At 33.2% G+C, this 19,665-nt stretch overlaps 1 long non-coding RNA gene across 2 annotated transcripts in view; it reads left to right on the plus strand.

Annotated features, from left to right (window-relative positions):
• LOC143226357 (uncharacterized) overlaps positions 1 to 19,665 on the plus strand; it is a 70,207-nt gene that overhangs the window by 20,471 nt on the left and 30,071 nt on the right. Inside the window, exon 2 of one of the 2 annotated variants that reach the window (XR_013014559.1) lies at positions 1,299 to 1,488. This is a non-coding gene — a long non-coding RNA (uncharacterized LOC143226357). Of the gene's footprint in view, positions 1 to 1,298; positions 3,323 to 19,665 lie in introns of those variants that run through there. The other variant, XR_013014562.1, reaches the window with a different exon arrangement.

The raw sequence follows: 19,665 nt of genomic DNA on the forward strand, positions 1-19,665 counted from the left end.
AGGAAAGGAATAATCTAAACCACCCTTTATTGAAATAAATTAGCAGCTATATATAAATTTATCACTATTCTCTGATCTAAAAAAGTGCAACTGTAGTACCTGAGTAAGTTTCACCTTTTCTACCTTTTTCAGACATATGCGCCTGAAGTAGTATTGACCTTAATTCTGAGCTAAATACATGTGGTCAAGGAGGATATCCAAATTTCTTATTTTTTGAGTTTCTTATTGAGAGTATTATTGGAATTATTTTAATTAAACTGCATAACAAAGTTTTTGCTTCTTGAACACTGTTGGGTGTTCCTTATAGATTTGTGGCTGATAATCACGAAAATCGCATCCAAATTTGCTCATCATGTACCGTTTCATCAAAATCTCCAATTTTGCAACAATGGAAAAACGATATCAGGGCAACTGTAATCCGTCAATGCTTGCTGACTACTGTTGGACACTGCACCGTGATGCACCGGACATTGAATACAAACGAAAATCAGGAGCAAAACACTTTTACTTATGTTGAACTTAATAGCGTATTAGAAACAAAAACACAATTAAATAAGTTATTGCCTGTAAACAGTTAACTGTCTATTTCTCAAAGTTTCTATGTGATGAAGCAAAACCAAAACTGTATTTGTGCATACCCACCAGATACCTGTCACAATCAGCAAAATCTTTTCAGGAAGCAAAACTTTTCAAACAAATTGTTGTGCAGTGTAATGTAACTTATTATTCATAACTGCATATGAGAATATCTAAAAATTACGTCCTTATTATATTTACCTAACGAATGACATGTGGCGTAGATAACTCATGTGGTCTGGAATAACTGACCAAGCTCGTTCAGGAAGTATAGTGGCTAATGCACAATATCTCTAAAACATGTTGAGAATTAATAGCCTTTTATCTGCTATGTTTTCGGACGTCTTGTACACTTGTTATTTTCAACCTATTTGTTTTGTTATTTTTACATTGTTTATATGTATCCAGTTCCCTTTTCCGACGTATTTTTATATAGTTTACATCTATCCAGTTTCCTTTTTCAAGATCAAAAACTCGGTTAAGCTCTTCATGACATTTTCTGCAGTTTTATTTTTAAACTCATCTGTGGTTATTACTCTTCCCTATAAAATTATCAGTGAGCTTATGTGTATTAAAGAACAAGGCTGTCAGGTTAAATATGAGTTATGTGACTACAAAATTTGACAAGTGGTGTTTTCCGGTTTCTGACAGACATTCATTACTGTGCTCTTTTTATATTAACCCCTAGTACTTTGGTAAAACTTGGGAATATCTTTTTCCAGGAGGCTTGAGAAAAGAGTGAGGTAATGGAAGTTTGACAGTGAAGGTCCTGTAACCCCACAGTTGTCGAACAGGCTTTACTCATGAACATTACACAGGGTTTAAAGAAGGCACAAGACTGAGGTACTGCGTGACGACTCGTGAACTGATGGTACAGAGATTGATTGGGTCACCCAAAGTGTCGCCAATCAAGTAAGATCAAACCCATCCTTCGTTTCTATCACCTGTGGCCACTCAAAGTCTTGTCACTAAAGAAAAAATAAGAATTGGTTGGTAGAAATGAGATTTCGTGGACGGATGAGAGTTTTCTTGGGGCTGTTAGTTCCATAGTGGATCGTAAAGACTCATTAGTACCTTAGAACTGGAAAATGAGTTTTATATCGCAATTTGTCATTTTCCTTTCAAAAACAAGCATTAAGTGTTCGTCTAAATGTAAGAGACTCAGGGCACTAACATTAACCTGTAGATGTTTCACCTTGATGTTGATCTAAACGAAGAAGATTCCTACTCTAATGCTTAAAGATACAGCCAATGAACACTAGGAAATGTTTGTTAAATGTTTCGTGTTTAAAGATATGGCCAATAAACACTAGGATAGGTTTGTTAGATGTTTCGTGTTTAAAGATATGGCCAATAAACACTAGGATAGGTTTGTTAGATGTTTCGTGTTTAAAGATATGGCCAATGAACACTAGGTAAGCTTTGTTAGATGTTTCATGTTTAAAGATATGGCCAATGAACACTAGGAAAGGTTTGTTAAATGTTTCGTGTTTAAAGATATGGCCAATAAATACTAGGATAGGTTTGTTAGATGTTTCGCGTTTAAAGATATGGCCAATGAACACTAGGAAAGCTTTGTTAGATGTTTCAAGCAGTCACTGCATTATTTTCTTCGATTCAGCCACATTATAAATTCAGCTTAACTCCAATTTATATTCTATACTGCTTGTTCACTTACGTAAGGTTGTTATCCTTAACTGTAAGGTGATAAGTTAGTCCGAGTGATAAAATTATACAATGGAACTAATGTTTTAGAATAATCTTAAACCAGTAGTCATTTAATTAATTAAGTTGAAAGAAAAATATTTGGATTTGAAATATAATTTATTAAGACATAGCTTTTTCCATGGTATTTCATTGCGTGCTGTATATTGATCGAAGTTTATTTTAGTTCCCTTGTATAATCTAACTCAGTACGTTAGGATATGCTGAACATACCGGGGATAAATATATTTCTATAGTCGATATCGGCTGAATGTTTGTAGTAAAAGCTATTTTGTCAGTCTGGTTCAATACTTTTGGTGGTGTGTGCATTTTATGATATGTCATGGAATATGGTCATGTTTCTAAATGATGAATGAGCAACTATTTGATAAAAATATTGCATCTACACTTTCTTTAACTTTATAGACTATTTTTAGACATTTACGTATGTTATGTCATGTATAATCTCCTTGTGCCTGTTTATTTTCTAAATGACATTAATTAAGCTCTCGTAAGAAGAATCAAAGTAAACGTTTCATAGAAAACATCCTCTCTCTACGTGGAATAGACCTATATCAACGACGTAGCAAAATCTGAGAAAAATTGGTAATACGAAAATATTTGTTTGTTTTGAATTTCGCGCAAATCTGCACGAGGCCTATCTGTGCTAGCGTCCATAATTAACAATGTTACCCTAGAGGAAAAGCAGCTAGTCATCACCACTCACCGCCAACTCTTAGGCTACTCTTTTACCAACGAATAGTGGGATTGACCGTCACATTATAACGCCCCCACAGCTGAATGGACAACCATGTTTGTTATGACAGGGATTCGAACCCGCGACCCTCGGATTACGAGTTGAGTGCCTTAACCACCTGGCCATCCTGGGCCTCTGAAAGTGCACGTGTATTTTAAAATGTTTGCTCGTGGAATGTCTGTATGTGTGTTTTGGATATCATAAATTATTCTATATGCTTTACAAATGCGTGTACTGCTTCTTAATATTATTATACATTATCATTGAAATAAAATAATTCAATACTTACACATTTTTACTCTCTGTTCTTCGGTCATTTAATGAACTACCTTAATTATTATTTTGAAACACCCAGTAAATATTTGGTAATTAATCACAAATAATTTATTCAACGTCGAAGTTTTCAAGCGCCATCGTGTGAGGTTGTACGACATTCGCACTCTTTCTATAAAAATTAATATGCATTTGACCTACTTAAGGAAGTTTTGGTTAGAATAATTTTTACAGAAATGTGTTTGAAACATACTGCTTCTATTTATTATTTTTATATAAGAACATTACATAAAAGTAATCTAAACATAGCAATGATGTGTTATTATTGTTTAATAGTAGTGTTACTTTACTTAAAATTGCATTTAAGCTAAATTTTGTGTCTTCTGTGAAACACAAGCTGGCTCTACTACTTTATACCTCTAATAAACATATTGTCCTAAGTTAACTAAGCCTACAATTAATACATTTTTTTCAGTAACTGAAAACTCAATGTTCTTTTGACTCTTTCACATTTCCGAAAATTCTTCATACGATTATACTTATGAAACCTTTGTATGCTTATCTTCAATATCTCAATTTTCAACTTTCTACGGAACAATAGTAGCAAAATAATAAATGTGTTAAACTGATAAGTTAAAATGTTCAAGAAATTCAAAAACTGAAATCTGTTAAAAACAAAAAAGTTTTCAGTTACCGGAATCTCAAGTCTTTTGTTATGTAACAAATACTATAATTATTTTTAGATGTTTAAATGGAAAGCAAGATGAGACTTGAAAAAGTTATAACGAAGGAAATAAACTCTTGGTTATCAGTTCTGTTCAATAAGTAAGTATGGACTGAACTGTTTTCGACTTCATTTATTTTTTCAGTTCCAGCATTTGGTTTAAGTAAAGCTAGTTGGCTTTAAAAACCCAATATATTGCATTTATTAGCTTAATCGATATGTCATAAATATTTGAAACTAGCAAGTTATTTTCAGCAAAGAGACTACCTAACTCACATCTTACACTTTTATTCTAAATAGAGTTTTTATATTAAAAAAAATGTATTTTTTATCAACCGTAGCGCAAACCTATAGGAGACGGAGATACGCAGTATCAGAAAAAAACAAATAGTCGGGAAGACTGAAGTAGGTGTGTCAGGATTGGCCGGTGGATCTCGTAACGTGATTACTTAATTTTGTAGATTAGTCTCATAGGATTGGCTGGTGGTTCTTCTAACGTGATTATCTAATTTTGTAGATTAGTCTCCCAAGACTATCTCCTCAAGTTTCATTTTGAACTAGGTAGTTGACTTTGTTTGCTCATCATGAAAACTCTACTTAAATCATCTATATAATAATACCTAAAGAGTTGTTATGGACCAGCTTCTATCAGCAAGTTCAACAACTACAACAATAATTTAACCAAGCTTGCACACTGCTCCACCACCTGAACTTCTACTGCCCTACAGAGATTTGGACAGCATTCCTAAAGATTCGTGCAACTGAAAGAAATCGTTTTTTTACTCTCAAACAAGAAAAATAACACAATTGCTTTACGAAACAAGTAGAGATCTCCTACAATTACAAAAATAAGAACACAGGTATATTAACTGCTCAAGAAAACTAAGAGCTCGGTACATTTAAGGCTTTATATCATACGATAAACAATCACCCTAGATAGCATAAAGAAAAAGAACACTCAAGAAGCTAACTACCTAAGATGTATCTAAGACCACCACTGTAGTACATAATTCCAGTTCCAGAGTCCTTACCGATACTGAAAAACAAGAACTTGAGCCTAAACTTCCATATCCAAAATTTCTAACAGTTGAAACGTGACCAACCTATCACAAACAATACAGACACCAAATGTATGCTATCTTCAGAAACTCCAACTATAACCAAGCAAAAACTTAGTTGCTTGACTCGTATAATTATATTTGTATCTAACTGTATGAAAGAAATAGTATAATAATGTTAAAAGTATACAGATGATAATGACACCAAAACCAGAGACTTACCAGACTGCCACCAGTACGAAAACAAAATTCTTAACATTTCCACATAAGACATAGAAGGATTCGTCTAAAGAACGTTAAACAAACTCAAATATCGAGACTTAGTCAGTGAAAACACTGCCACAGTTTGTTGCTTTTATCGTAGAAACTATTACCAAGAATGTGAGTACCTGTGGCGACTGTCCTCCACAGTTTTACAGACTATCTATTATCCATGAACCCGTCTGATTCATCTTCGGTAAGATAATCTCACCTTGCTATCACTTAGGTGCTTTTTGGTACCTATCACCTTTCACCTTTCTTGAGTAACAGCGAATATCATATCCACAACCCAAAATAGCACTTTAATTCCATAAGCAACAGAATCCACTTCATTAAGGAAACAGAAACCACAACAGCCCATTTTTGACATTTTAATGAACAAACAGAATGACAAACTCACCACAACCATATATACAAAAAACAACTAATTTTAACAGATATTTAAATTTCCATTAGGCGCAATATTAGATTTAGCATGAATGCCAGAATCAAAACATCTGCAAAGAAAGTTTCTTTAAAACCGAACGATGACACATCATACTGTTTTCATCTAGTTTATCAGCAACTGGTTGAAGAACATCAAAGTACAAACTGATACAACAAACACTCTCAATTATCTGTGTGTGAAAAATTTAAGTTTGAGAAGGTCAAGTTGGTAATATAAAGATTCCACAATCATGCCTGCTGGAAATACTACAAAACACTGAAATATGTCTTATTCAAAAATAAGCAAAGAACATACATAATAAAAACACAAAATCGTTGTTTATGAAATACCAATTTCCTCTAAACAAACTTTCAATCTGGAAGATACTTTGAGGCAAGAATAAAAGAATATAAAGACTGCACAAGGCTCATGAAAACGCAGAAAGCTTACAGTGGCAAATCATTTGATGTCAACTGGCTATAAATCGATGGGATGATAACGTACAAACACATCTCGACTGGGATGATACCTTACAAACACATCTCGACTGGGATGACACATTACAAACACATCTCAACTGGGATGATACCTTACAAACACATTTCGACTGGGATGATACCTTATAAACACATCTTTTCAGATAAATTCTTCAAACCAAGAAGAACCAAAGAATCTTTCTACATGAACACAATAAATAAAGTCATCGCTTAGCAAAAACTCAGTCCTGAAAAAAACAGTTTATGGCTACCATTGGTCTAATTATCATTCATTACACTGACCATATTACAAATCTACCTCAATCCTTTTAATAACAAATGAAACCTCGTAAAACTTGGTAAAAGTTGACCTGAAGACGAAAGCCACTTTTATATATTAGTCCTCTAAGACTCCATTCAAAAGGCACTCTGAACGAGTTGCTACATATTTCAACTATGTTTGATCAGCTGGTTATCCAGTTTTATAGCAGCATTGGGTATATGTCCTAAAGTCCTTACATGTCTTTGTCAGACACTCATTGATAGTTTCTGAAACTACAAAGAAACATCTACAAATACTAAAGCAAGAAATTCATTTCTAGCACAGTGCTGTATATTATACATTAAATGGAATTTTCAAACTGTTATTGTAATTTTTTTTACAGCAGATCCCAATCCTTGATAACCGCGGAAATAAAACCTGTAATTTTTCAGCTTCTCCACAGAGATTTGTTTAAAAACACAGAAATAGTCACAGTTGATATTTTAGCTACGAATAATTTATCAGGTGTCAAAGGACGTCAACATAACAGTAGACTTATTTTTCAAGGTTTTAAGATAGATATCATGATGACAAGAACCTTTATTTTCAATAAGGTTGAGTGTTTGTTTTTGGAATTTCGCGCAAAGCTACATGTGAGCTATCTGCGCAGTGTAAGACTAGAAGGAAAACCGCTAGTCATTACCACTCACCGCCAACTTTTGGGCTACTCTTTTACCAACGAATAGTGGGATTGACCGTACATTATAACCCCCCACGGCTGAAAGGACGAACGTGTTTGATTTGCGGAGGATTTGAACCCGCGACCCTTATATTGCGAGTCGAGTGCCTAAACCACCTGACTATTTCAGGCCTAGTAATAAGTTTCTCAAGCTTTTCCAAAATAACTATACCTCCAACATAAACGAATGTCTTATGAACATCTACCTCAGTCTTAAATAAATCTATTTGTAGAAATATTAATATAAGCGTTGTTTTCTTCTTCCACAATAAATTTCCTATCAAAATCTTTAAAACGGTCATTATTATTCGAACATCTCTTTATTTATATTTAATGTAAGCTCAGAACTTTTGAAGTCAGTTTTAATGTTTTGAGATAAGAAATACTTATAGTCTCTATTTTTCTTATTACCATTTTTTTACTTCTGTTTACTTCTTGTATACTATATAGTGGAGAAAATCTAATCCTTATTAATACCTCAAATCATGTAAGGAAAGAAAAGAACACGATAATAAGTCGTTTTGAAAATATTCAAGCCTCAGGTTAAAACGTAATGAGTCATCTAGAAGAATAAAGCAGGTTACAAAAATGGATTTATAGTATGTAAAAATTCTGACAAGTTATTAACAGAGATGACAACGAATAAAATCATTGATAGGCTATATGGTGAAATATTCACTACTATTTTTATCGCCAGTACATTATGATGTGAATCGATTACTTGTTTCAGATATTTAAAATTATCTTATTTTTATTTATCATAAAAATGACTAAGTTTCCTGTATTTCGTTTAAACATCTAACTATTATAACGTATGGTTTGATTTATCTACTTTCCTACTTCAGTAAAGCCTAATGATGAGCTTCAACTTAAAAACTGGCCTATATAATGTATAATTGAAGAATTCATCAATCGGCACTTTCGGCTTGCTTAGATTTGAAATTTTGTAACACAGGTTACATCACTTTAACTATTGTGATATGAGATGGAGTCCGTTTTTATTCTGACATGTTAGTCAAACTGCTATAATTTTTCAAACTTTTAACTAACATTTCGATTTTTATAATCATTAACTTACTGTAACACTGTTTTTGATTCATTTTACTATTGATTTATTCAATATTTTAGCTATCTTCTTAGAAGTGTTAATTTTATCTAGAATTTTAAAACATTCCATTTATTCTGAGCCAGACATCCTGTATTCAATTCACCTTTATTTTTTGCTTAAGTATTCTCGTATTTTTTACGTTATCAAAGTCTTCTTAGTGTTGTTAATTTTGCGAGAAATATAACTTCCGTCTTATTTCAAAAATAGTTTTTTTACGCAGATGGTTGTTTTTGTGTTTGTATATTGATTTCATTTGTAAAACGTTTTAATTTGTTTTACGCAGCTCTAACTGCATGAAACTTTGCGGCATTATCATGATTTCTTTAAGTTCTCGTGCGTTTTTGTAATGATTAGTTGGCATGAGTTTTATGCCATCGCAAAGGAACCATTTATATAATTCTGTTTGATGTGTCGCAAAGTTCTTATACATTGCTTTTTCATTATTGGATTAAGCTATCTGTATGTTTTGTTTTCACGGTTTTAATTATTACAATTATTAGGGCAATAATATATGTTGTATGAACTTATTTCTGGAACTGGAGGTGTTATATGTTAATTTATTACCCTTTATTGAATGAAAATACTTATCGTGGATAATATTGTAATTATTGATATTGTAAATCTTAATAAACTATGATATTTTAACACGTATTCTTAAAGTTAATTCCGATTTTTAGCTTCATCTATACCTTTCTTTTGGATTATATGGTATTCTTCTTCATGAATTTAGGGTTGGAATGTCCTGTTAACGATATCTTCCGCTATGTTTTGTTCTTTGTGTTTGACACGTTAAATTAAGTGGACGTAACGTGTCTAATGAGTTGTGTATTCATGTTGTATTGTTTGTTTCGAATTTTGCGCAAAGCTACTCGAGGGCTATCTGCGCTAGCCATCCTAATTTAGTAGTGTAAGACTAGATGGAAGGCAGCTAATCATCACCAACCACCGCCAATTCTTGGACTACTCTTTTAATAACGAATAGTGGGATTGAACGTCACTTATAACTCACTGAAAGGGTGAACATGTTTGATGTCCCGGGATTCGAACCCGCGACCCTCGGATTACGAGTCGAACGCCTTAACACGCTTGGCCATGCCGGGCCGATTTATGTTGTATACTCTTCTTTCTATAATAATACATTATAAAATAAGCTCTTGCTTCGCATACGATGAATGTACTAAAATTATTTGATTGCTAAAAGTTGGGAGTTGAAATTTGAAGTGATTGAAGCAAATAATAAGCCAGTGTGTCTTTAGTGTATGAAAGTTTTTTTAAGAATAATAAAGTATACAACCTTAAGCAACACTTTAACAATTTTTACAACGAATTTGATGTAAAATTTCCAGTTGATAGCAAAAATCGTGTGAAGGAAATTAACCGTCTGAAAGCACAACTTCATGAACAAAAGGGAGGCCTAAAAAGATTTTTATCGTTGATACAACTAGTTATGTTAACTAGCTATAAAGTAGCTTGGATTCTAGCTAAAAAAATCATTTTCTGATGCTGAACTAATAAAAGAAATATTGATTGTGATCATTGAAACTTTGTTGGAGAATTATGATGTAAAAATAAAAAATGATATTCTTCAAGAGGTAAATATTTGCAACTTAGTCGAAGAACAATGCTAATGTTGGCGAAAGACATAGAAAATCGGTTGCTTGAACAACTAAAGGACTGTTTTATTTTTCTTTAGCGCTAGATGAGTCAACAGATGCCAGTGACACTTCACAGTTGATATTTTGGGTTCGATATGTAACGTTAGATCTTCAAGTGAGGGAAGAAATGCTTGACCTTTGTGGATTACAAGCTCGAGCATGTGGAAAAAACATCTTTGAAAAATTTCTTCAAATGTCAAAAACATTCAATCTGGATTTTAAAAAACTGGTTTCTGTCACAACAGATGGTACTCCCGCCATGACTGGGGAGGAATTAGAATTTGTTTCTCTTTTGAAGCAGCATTTAGTTGAAAATAATGTGAAGTCCACGTTTCCATCTTTCCATTGCATTTTGCATCAGAAAAAATTATGTGCTCAGATGTCTAAAAGTGATGAATTAAAAAATATGATGGTCATTGTTGTAAAAATTGTGAATTATATTAGAAGAGGAAGCTTTCTCATCCATAGAGTTTGTTGAGTTTTTGAAGAAAAGCAGTGACTGTATTTTTGATGAACTTATTGATTTTGCAAACGTAAGATGATTAAGTATAGGAAAAGTCTTGGAACGATTTACCTCCTTGTTTCATCAAATAAAAGAGTATATTGTTGAGAAAGGTAAGATTAAAAATTTCCCTAAAATTGAAACTTTGTCATGGCAGTGTGATTTGCACTTTCTGTACGATGTGATGGCTCACTTGAATAATTTGAATACGAAGCTTCAGGGAAGAGGTAAAATAATAAGCGGGCAATCACAGTCTATTCATGAATTTCAATTAAAGTTAAACCTCCTTGCGGAAAAGTTACAAAAGAATGATTTGACACATTTTGAAAAGTTGAATAGTTTTCTAGAAAATTATAAGGACTGTGATTTCGCTAATGCTAAAGATGATCTCTATGAAAACTGGATCAAAATCTATATCAAAAATTTGAATCATGTTTCTCCGAATTCAAAAATTTGAAATTGATATTTGATTTTTTCATGATCCATTACAATTTGAATTAAGAAGTTTCAGTAAGGAAATTACATCATTTTTATCTTTGGATAAGTGTGGATTTGAAAACGAGATGCTTACCCTGCAAAGTGTAGAACATAAAAAGTAAACAAAAATGTTCTATCAGAGAGATATGGCTCACTATTTTGATAAAAGAGAGTCTTCCAAATTTAAAGATAGCAATTTCAAAATTATTTTCTATGTTTGAATCCGCATGGGTGTGTGAGTCAACATTTTCTACGCTAGATTTTCTCAAGTCTAGCTACAGATCTCGGCTCACTGACGTAAACTTCGAGGCGGTACTGAGATACTCATTGAGCATAGATATTAAGCTAAATATTACGAAACTTGTTGTTGAAAATCCTCATCAATTTCATATTGAAGGTTAGTTGAAAATTCAATTATTTTTATTAAACTAACATCTTTCATTTTTTTTAATAAGTGTGGTCAACATTGTTTTCATTAGCCACGGTTGTGGTCTCTATGAAAAATAAGTTACCCAACCCCTGTCCTAACGGGTAAACGCGTCCTTCGCATAAAAAGCTTAATTTAAACTTTAAGCCTAATTGTCTATTTTAGGCGTTTGTAATGTGATAATTGAAAATGTATAATAGTTATTAAATACTGAAGTTTTAAATGTATGGCATCAAGATGTGTAACACTCAACTGTGGTCATGTGTTATTGTTTTATTGTACATTTATTTTGTATTTGTATGTCTAAATCATGTTTGTATATTATCTGAAAGCCGTAATTATTTTCTTTCGCCCAATCTGTTTGCTGTAAAGTATCGAAAATGAATGAAATAGTGGCAGCGATTATAAAGACTAAAATTCGTAGATTATATAGAGAGTAAACAACATGATTCTCACAACAAGGCGTACTGAAACATAATATAATCAATTTTTTAGAAGCCTGTTGAAATTTGCATAGAGGTGTAATGGCATTGCGTTACTTGCAAATAAAGGAAAGACAAATAACCAACGGCACGAGATGGCCAGGTGGTCAGTGCGCTTGACTCGTAGTTTAGAGTCTCGAGTTCGAATTTCCATCACACCAAACATGCTCGCCCTTTCAGCCTGAGGGGGGGAAGTTATAAGTTACTCTCAATCCCACTATTCGTTGGTACAAGTGTAGCCCAAGAGTTGGCAGTGGTTAGTGATAACTAGCTGACTCCCTCAAGTCTTACACTGTTAAATTAGGGACTGCTGGTGTAGATAGTCCTCGTGTAGCTTTGTTCGAAATTTAAAAACGAAAACAAACAAAAATAAAACCAGTTGTCTGAAGGGCAACATCAGCTGTCGAGAGTGCGAAAAAGTTTGTTCAGATCATTCAAAGAAAACTTAATCTCATTCAATAATCTAATAAATATACTCTTCAAAAAAAGAAACGCAAAAGGCAAAATATGAGACAAATTGGTAACAAGTTTATTCCGGGTAGTTCTGTATACATGTGTGAAACTTTGCACATTCACTGCTGAACATCCAAAGTCTGCAAAGGCGAAGTCCACGCTCACTAGGTGAAGTTTAACGTCACTCAACATTAATAACGAGTATGCCCTCCGTGAGCATCAATAACTGCTTGGCATCTCCTGCTCATAAAAGCGATGAGATGACGAATCACATCCTGTAGAATGGCTGTCCACTCAGCCTTCAAAGCTGCTGCAAGCTGAGGTAGAGTCTGCGGTTGAGGTTGTCGCCGTGGCAGACGTCGGTCCAACTCGTCCCAAAGATGTTCGATGGGGTTTAAATCTGGTGATCTGGAGGGCCAGGGAAGAACGTTGATGTTGTGGTGTCTCAAGAAGACAGTGGTGAGTCGGGCTGTGTGAGGACGGGCGTTGTCATGTTGAAAAACGTCTTTGACGTTCACCATGATGGGTTGCACATGGGGCCTAAGAATCTCGTAGATGGTTGCGTACGGTCTGATCGGAAATCCTACGCAGCCCTGGTATGGTTGAGGCAGTAGACGTCACAGTGGTGGTCCTATCCCGAAGGTGACGTAACCAGATGTTGCGATCTTGTGCGGGCGTGGTCACACGAGGTCTGCCAGATCGTGGACGGTCATGAGTTGATCTATGTTGTTGGTGACGATTCCATAGCCTTGTGATGGTGCTTGGGTGGACATTCACAGCTCTGGCAACATCTAATCGAGATTCGCGACAAATAGCTGACAGTAATTTTGAAGTGATGAACGAAGAACAGACAATCCATTGTATAACTTTGCTTTAAAACTTTAAAACTAAAGTCATACCTACTTATTTTATGCACTATTATATACAGCTCTTACCAATTAGCTATGCAAAAAAAATATTATTGATTTTTCTCTAAAACAGTGACAATTTTCTATTTTTATTGTGTTTTATTATACTGAATGAAAAAGTTATTCATTCCTATAAACAGTGGTGTCATATTTATAGACGAGTTTATTTCCAGAAATATTTAAGCCTGAAATAACATGCGCATATAACAGGAATACATTTATTTTGTTTTTTATTTCTTTTTAGATTTTTGTTTTCTGTGATAGCACATGAAAACATATGGGGTATTAGTAACAATAACAAAGCTCAACCACTTAGCGGCGTGTAAGCCCAGCCCAGAGATGTTGCTTTATTTGCTAGCAGCTAAATTGTTCACAGGTATATATGATTCATGACAGTGACATCTATCGTAAGGAATATAAACTTTGTATTTTGAAATTCTCTTTTATGTTCTTTGTCCTTTATATTCTTATGTATTGTAGAGAAATACGTTTGTGATACTGTTTCATATTTTACTAAATGTGACTGAGAGTATAGAGTACGTTTATGAAAGGGACATCACTAACTGTACTTGAAAACACAGTGTATGTCTATGAAAAGGACATTACTGACTGTGCTTGATAGTATAGATTGTGTCTGTAAGAGGGATACCACTAACTACTCTTTAGAGTAAAGAGTATGTTTATGAGAGAAGCACCACTAACCATGGTTGACCGTATACAGTATGTCTGTAAAAGACACACACAAAGAGAAAAATATAGTAATTAGGACTTAACCAATTAAAACATCAGAAATTTGTGACTTTGAAAGACTTATGAAGTGAAGTAAGTCAGTTATAGTTTACAGTTGAACTTCACAAGTGTATTAGCAATATTAATAGCAATCTTCTTAACTAACAAAATAAAATTCGTGTTTTTTCCAGAAGTATTTTGCTTACTTGATCGTTTTAATATAACTTACAATATGTTTTCGACTATAAAAGTGGGTAACGGACAACTATAGCACTTTAGAAAGCAATGTGTTGAGTCATATGTGAGAATTTTAATTTCTAAGACTTAAGTAAGTAAAAGTACAGTTGAATGTTGAGTTGTATTTCGTAAGTGTTATGAGAAATTATGAAGGTACAATAAGAAAATGATATTTAATGTATGAAATTGAACATGTAAAATGAGGAATTTAGGTAAAATAGTTATAATGAGAGTATATTTGAAATAACTTCTGTGTTAGTTTTCCTCTTTTTAATACCATAAGCAGTAACAATTTCAAAATATGTAATTAAGTCATGATTTATTTTTTTAAAAAGAGATGGTAGGCTGCACCCCAATAATATAGCGGTATGTCTACGGATTTACAACTCTAAAAGTTGGGGTTCGATTCCCCTTGGTGGGCTCAGTAAATGGTCTAATTTAGCTTTCCTAAAAGAAAAATGCACACTCACATTTTAGGCTAAGTCTCTTTTACGCGGTCATAAGTGGAAGCAAGTAGAATAAATTATTTTTTTATGAATACTTTAAAAGGCGCATGCTCAAATCAGCATTATACACATGATAATTTTACACAATAGAATTTAACGAGCCAACGTAACAATTTTCAAGAAGTTGAGTTTTAATAAGTTTTTACACGTACATAAGTATTTATGCTATAAATTTTCAGTAAGTGTAGAAATAAAACTCTTTACTTTTCGATAGAGTCTTAATTTTTGTACTTGATTTCAGAAATTATATATATCTTATTAAAACGAAAATTTACTCTTATGGTAATTTAGTTTCAAATAATAATTATATAATAATATATCGAACGTTAATAAAAAGTTAATAATTTTTCTTCAATTTATTCACCTAATGTCTTCTGAATAGTTTTGGTGAAACAACTAATTATTATAAAACAAACTGATGAAACCATCTCCAGTCCCTGTAAGGTAACATAATCTTAAATGTCTGTCGATCTCTTACTGTTAACCCTCTGAATTAGTACTTATTAACATATTATTACACCTGACATAAACTCTATAACTAGTAAATACCTTATATTCAAACTCCAGTCCCTATCGAGTGAGCCAATATAATATTATCTTTAACAGTTGAGATTTTGGGTGACAATGAACAAGAACAAAAATTTGAGATGATAGTTTTTAAGATAACTTTCAAATGCTAGCAATTTTGATATTTTCTAAGTTAAAAACAAAACTGCACCATTATTTTGAAGCTAGTTAGCAGGAGTTGCTTGCTTCAACGACTTTTCTAGGTTAAGTGCAACTTTCCGCGTGAACGAGCTTAAAGCAGTTATATGAAAATGTACAAACAGTCTATATATATTACAGTAATATTTATTCGAAGTGTTGATGTGAGCTAGACACTTCAATAATAAAGTCAGGAAATTGTCAATTTGAACAAAAATAAGGGTTTAATTTGAATACTCAACAATATATTTTTCTGTAATGCTGTAAAAGTAGAAAATGATATGGGACTTTTAATGCGTGAAACGTCCAATTTTAATCATATATCCTGAAATTATGGAAGTTACGTAAAACATACAATGTTTGTGAAACTTGAATTTTATTACGTTACACTGCTTTAAAGCTACCCCTGTATTACGGCCAAGGTGACATACATAAGATGTCAATTACACTTTTGATTCTTGCTTACTTTCGAAGGTAAATCCCTACACAACCAAGAGTAATCAGGTAGAATAAAAGAAATAATAAAAAGGTTGTACGCCAAACAGTATAATACTTTTGGTAGGCCTTTATAAGGTTTAGTACGCTTAAATAAAGTATAAACTAGCACGTTTTCTTTTTTTTATAATTTCACAAAATGCACTTGAAACTCTCTTCATTTGTGTTTAGCTTGTTGCTAAATATTGGTTTGAACTTCGATGATCAATGCACTAAGGCAGTATTTTATGACGTTATTAGTAGATCAAATGCATCTTTAAAATAAAAATATACAAGTTCGTACATATTATAGTTATAAAAACAACTAAAACGATGTTAGAAAAACATGCAACTGGATGAAAAAAGTAATTTTATCATATTTTAATAACAAATCTCTGATTCAAATGGATCAGTTGTGTAACAAAGCAAAACCTTTCCGAAATTTTGAGAAGTTGAAATACAATATCAGAATCTGTAGGGCTTGATCTGAGAAGTCTTTCTTTGTGGATTTTTCTATGGATATGGTGGTCGTAATAATTTTATATCTCCACAAAGGCTGTACGTCAACCGTTTTGCCACGTGACATAGTAAACTTTGAATCTGGTGCTTCTGACACCTGTCTTTCGAGATCTGTATAACCCTGACAGTAATTTTGCTGAGTTTTCTTTTACAGTTATCGCTTCGTGGAAATTTCTATAGATGTTCTATTACGATAACAGCACAGCTATGGGGAAAGTTTAGTAAAAGAAAATCATTGTATCTGCTTCAGTTCTTTCTATTTTTAACTTTACGAATACCGTTGGATCCTTCATACACCAGTGCGTATTGTGCAGAAACTGCAAAAAACTTGTAGAAGCAAATAATGTGTGTCTTCTGGTTGACTCAAAAATTCGTTATTAATGTTTTGTATAAAACTCAATATCCTGAATTTTTTTATAAAAAAGGTCCAACCGTTAATTTGGCGTATGTAAAAACTTCGACAAAGTTTCATAAATAACAAAAGAACTTATGAGAGCAGCCCTAACCAGAATCATGTTTTTTTGTTTCATAGCTTGTAGTCTACATCTATTTTGTATTCTATATGAACATTTTCCACTATCTAGTTTCTCCTGCACGAATACGTGTAACAAATAAAGTTTTATATACTTTTTCTCTGTTGTCAGGCATATACAGAAAAGTTTGAAATGTTTATTCTAATACACTATGTTTCCCACACTAAAACATGGACACTACTTCTGCTGAACACATGCACATTAAAACTTCGATGCATCTAAATAACGACATAATAATTGTCCGACTAAAATAAGGAATCTTTTAGTATAAATCACAGAGAACTTTAGCAGGAAGTCCAAGCTTGGGCGGATGGTCTTATCTACGAGTCTTATTATTGCTCTTGGTCTTCTGAAATGAACACTTTTATGTATTTGAGTAAGAGATTTCCGGATGTAGTTTGTTTAATACAGTACACATTGGAGGTCAAAAGATGGCGTTTTCTGCAACGATTCTGTAACTTATTCTTGTGTTTGAACACCCAGAAAACATCTACCCAGAAGTTGTATATAACATTTTTATCATTTCAAAAGGTATGATATTAATAAATGACTAAAAATATTGAGACATCTAAACGAATTTACACACAAAACAATAAATGAAGAAATATGTTTTGTTATTTATTTATTATAAAATGAGAAAAGTAAAAAAAAAAAAAACTTCATGTTGTTGAATAGAATGATTTTTTTTTTTTTCAATTGTTAAGTATTTGGTTTAGAAAATAAATCGCAAGTGAAGACAAAGCAATCACTCGATACCAGAAAACTATAAATGTAATAATATACAGAGGTTGAACACGTTATATTAAAACTTCGGTGACTCAGCAGTGAGTTTGAGGGCTTGTACTACTAAAAATCAGGTTTCGATACCACGTCAAGCAAAATGTAGGTTACCCATTATGTAGTTGTGCTTAAAACAAACAATCGTAAAATCAAATCGATTTTGATGCTTCACTACATGTCACTATGTACGAACCTGATGTCCATATATCTTTATGGTAGGCTTTCGGCATAGTTTTCATTGCAAAATACTTTCTAATTGTATCAGAAGCAAACAATCCTTTACTGAGCTTTCCATATTCTATCTTTAATGCGAGGGCAACAATTTACTAGTACTTCTTTCATATTAAACATCATATGTACTACATCCGGTTAAATAACTGGTCTACATCCGTATAGAATAGCAGGCCATCCCTTTCATTCTATTGCAGCTTGATGTATGCAATGGTATAATGGGACAGCCCTCTTGCTTTCGCTTTCTGACAGAGATTCTTTTTGATTATGTTGCCTAGAGCATGTAGATGGCGTTTGTTACTGGACTCTGTGTTCATAGATTCTCACATGTGACAGAGCAGGTCTCTTAATGGGTACTCTTTCTATCTCAAGATGATCTTTATTCATTTATTCTGTACTTCCATTAAGTATACAAAATATTTACCGACTTGAAAGTTCTATATTCTTGATCTGAACACACTTTTATGATCTGATATAATTTATGACTATGTTTCTTCAGAAAGGGTCATCAGAAATATTTCTCGAAAGTGATCAGTTTTTGGTGGCAACACAATACCTACAAATGCCAAAGGATGCCAAAATGTATTGTGAAGCATGTCATTTCATCACAACTTTGTGGCTATGTTTGTCATGTGATTTGCTGGACCAAATCCTTATTATATAAAAAATTTTCTTTTGTATTTTTCAAGTCTGTCCTTCAATGACACAACGGTATGTCTCCAGACGTATACTGCTAGAAAGCGGATTTCGATACCCGCGTTGGGCAGAACACATATAGCCCATTGGGTAGCTTTGTACTTAAATAAAACAACACAATCTTCGAGTGTGTAACAAAGGTGGTGGCTTGATATTGGATAACAAGACGTATAACACGTAGTCTATGGAATAAAACACGTATGTATATATTACATCTAAATTTGCGGTCCGGCATGGCTAGGTGGGTTAAGGCGTTCGATTTGTAAAATGAGGGTTGCGGGTTCGAATCTCCGTCGCACCAAACATGCTCGCCCTTTCAGCCGTGGGGACGTTATAACGTTCGGTCAATCTCACTATTCATTGGTAAAATAGTAGCCCAAGAGTTGGCGGTAGGCGATGATGACTAACTGCCTTCTCTCTGGTATTGCTAAGTTAGGGACGGCTAGCACAGATTGCCCTCGTGTAGCTTTGCGCGAAATTCAAACAAAAAACATGTAAATTTGATTTTTATTTCAAAAGAACCTTGTATAAATTGTATAAACATCAACTCAGCTCCTGCTATACGCCAGAGAGACAACCAGAAATTTGAACAGCAAGCTTTCATTGCATGATAATCGAGTTCTTCAACATCGCTAACTTAATATAATGGATTCATACCCATCAATATTGTTCTTTATTACTTTACGATATACAACCAGCGCTATATACCATTCTTGTGACTCGCCCAGTTCACCATTGAACAAGTTCATCACTTTGATTTAGGAAGTAAGATGATAATTAAAAAAATGAACATAATAGTTGGTGCTGTGTTTTATATTCTCTGTAATTTTAAATTGCTCAAGTGATCTTAATACACGTACAGACAGACAAACTGATATATTAAATGGCAAGCAGATAAAGAGTAAGCAGAGAGAAATTCAAGAAAAACTGATGTAGAAAATTTTATTATAACCAAATTAGATCTCTTCTTCCGTTTTGTAAAACTA

The sequence above is a fragment of the Tachypleus tridentatus genome, chromosome 1, assembly GCF_004210375.1.
Source record: "Tachypleus tridentatus isolate NWPU-2018 chromosome 1, ASM421037v1, whole genome shotgun sequence".
NCBI classification, from domain to species: domain Eukaryota; kingdom Metazoa; phylum Arthropoda; class Merostomata; order Xiphosura; family Limulidae; genus Tachypleus; species Tachypleus tridentatus.